This window comes from Streptopelia decaocto, assembly GCF_964273445.1.
Source record: "Streptopelia decaocto genome assembly, chromosome: 2".
Taxonomy (NCBI): domain Eukaryota; kingdom Metazoa; phylum Chordata; class Aves; order Columbiformes; family Columbidae; genus Streptopelia; species Streptopelia decaocto.
The window spans coordinates 36,865,614-36,868,423 of record NC_138655.1 but is presented as its reverse complement, the minus strand read 5'-3'; positions in this window follow the sequence as shown (position 1 = coordinate 36,868,423).

Genomic DNA, 2,810 nt, shown 5'->3' with positions numbered 1-2,810 from the left:
AGCGCGCAAGCATGACCTGTTGGTGCTTCCCACTGAGTGCCACAGCGAGAAAAAGCATGTGAGAAGTTCTGCGGCCTGTGTTGTAGTGGTCTTTAAGCTTATCAAGAGTAACCTGAGAATAATTTCTTATCAAGGCAGAATCTCCCTCTAGGCTACTTCCAGTAGTTGATGCCCACACTCTGCAAGGAGACATTTATGGCCAGTAGAGAGCTCTACAGGTGGTGTCTCATGGCTTCGAACTGCCAGGCTCGGCATGGTCTTTCATTCTAATAATACTCCTTTGGTTTAGTTGCTCTTCTCCCTGCCCTCATCTGCAGCTTCACCTCCCAGACACTGTCCCGAGTCCCTTTCCAGACACACTGGCTCCGTTTCGCCCTGTCCTGGGAACACTCCTCCATGCAGCAGTTTTGCTGGATGTGAAACATTCCTGTGAGGGAGCCATGGAAATGCTCTTTAGCAGACCTCAGAGGGAAAGTGAGTGATAAGCAGGACAGGGCTGTCCTTCCCAGAGGGGAAAGGCTCTTTCTAAAGCGGCTATAGCAGCTTGCTGGGGCCCAGCCCCAGCCATTACGAACCTGAGCCAAAGTGCTTGGGGCATCATTCTGCTGGTGGTTACAACACAGGTCACTCCAAATCCAGCACCAGAAGCACACATAGGCTCTGTGTCTCCTCCTGCATGAGTTGCAAACCCAGGAGACTGCAGGCAAATGCCCCGTGGGAGGCGAGGCTGGCCCTGGGCTGCCCCAGAGCCTCTCTCTTCTCCCCATAGTCAGTGACAGCCTCATGGCAAAACTCCCCAGTTTCTGCCTGGATGGACCTGCCACCCATGCCAGGTGGCCCCAACTTCTTCGGCTGCAGCTGCGATGTGCTGGAAATTGGTCCCCAGCCAACAGCTTTCTGCCAGCTTGCTTTCTTCTCCGTGTCCCTGGCTGCCACCCCGCTGGCACTGGGCTGGGGGCCATCGGGAGCAGCAAGGCCTTGGCAGGGCGGGCAAGCAGCAGAGGAGTGACCCTCCTCCTCATAACGTGGCTCTTCAGGGTGAGCCTGAGTCCTCCCCTCGGCCCTTTGCCCAGGGGCTGTAAGAGCACATGGTGTGATTTTAAATAAAGAGGTAGGGATGCAGTGTACATTCAGATATGCTGCCATACAGATCAGTGGAGATGCATGTGGGTATGGCTAAAGAAAGCAGGAAGTAATTAGGCCCCTAATTTGGAAGAGCTAAAGAAATGCCTCTGAGAGCTTAAACTTATCACTTCACTGGTTTGACATATTAGTTTTAAGCCTTAGACAGCCGAATTTCTCTTTATTGATGATCTTACATTAATCATTGTCAGTTCTCTGCATTTGCTATTTTTGCTCCTCTAATCACAGTGGTGCAGTCCAAAGGGGGATGTAATGTACCACTGAATTATATAGACCAGTGAATATATAGCTAGTCAAAAGTGTTATTTCCTTCCTTAAAATTGGATCTTGTGATGGTGAAACATTACTGTCTTCCTTCTATTCTCACCTTTCACATCAAATGTCATTCAGTGGCAGCTAAATATATGGGAAAAGAGTGCATTCCATTGCACCAGCTGTAACTCCAAAGTAAAGAAATAGTACTTTCAACATTTCTTTAAAGTTCCCATAACACATGGGCATTTTAAAAGCCATTAGTTGCAGTTCAGGTTACACACATTTTCTCCAGACGCAGGCACTGGGGCCAGTTAATGCTCACATTACCCTCAGAAATAGTCCTATTTTTTGGCTTCAGAGCGGAGGGGGCATCTTGGCACAGGCTGCGGCCGTGCACAGGCACTCGCTGCCCTCCTACCCATGCGCTCCTTTTCATCCTCAGTTGCATGTTGCAAATAATTTCAGAGGCCACTCATGTGCATGTCAATCCACACCATGGTCCTGCCTGCCCAGCAGTACCAGGGGGATTTGCCCATCCATCCCAGGGGAGGGCGGTTGGTGACACCATCCTGCCACTGAGGGTACGTGACCCCAGAAGGCCGAGTGCCACAAATCTTCTCACCAGGTGGCCAGACGGCGTGTGTGTTGGTGTTAGTGCTGTGAGACGGGCAGTATGCAGCCCACTGGGGACCTGCCGAGGAACACCAGCACCTGCTCGCATGTACACGCACGTCTTTTTGATTTTTTTGCTATTGCCCTTCGCATGGTGTTTGCTCTGCTGTAAGATGCTATCGTCCAACAAAGGAGTAGGGACAGCACATAACATGTGACAGATCTGCAGGCTAAAAGTGATTTCTTGAGTTTTACTATCTGGTAGAGAAATTCACCGTGAAAATATGCCCACGCTACATAGTGACTATTTCCAGCAGAGATGGAAAAGGCATTTGGAGAGAAGTCTAGTGTAAAGCTACACATCATACATAAAATCCTTTCCTGTGTGAAATCCCTCCTCTTGCTCCCATGGAAGTGACTGAGAATCGCACCCTTGATTTCAACAACAGCTACAGATGAGGCCTAAAGCCAGGGAGGGAAAGGTAAATCCCAGATTAGCAAGAGTGATTGGGGATTTTTTTTCCCATGCAACGCCTTTGATGTCCTCCTCACACCTGAGTCTATGGGCCAGAGCCAAAGTTTATTGAAATCAAGGAAATTATCTCCATGGGCTCAAGATGTACTGTAAGTTATGTGGTTCTTATTCACTCTTTTTAAATGGGAGATTTTTCTTGGAAAAGATTTATGACTCCATCTTGCAGTGTCATGCAAAAGTGGACAAGCTTCCACATGTTTGCAAGGCCCTTTTCCTAACATGGAAATCCATACAGAAGAGCCACAACATATTAACTCAACCAAAA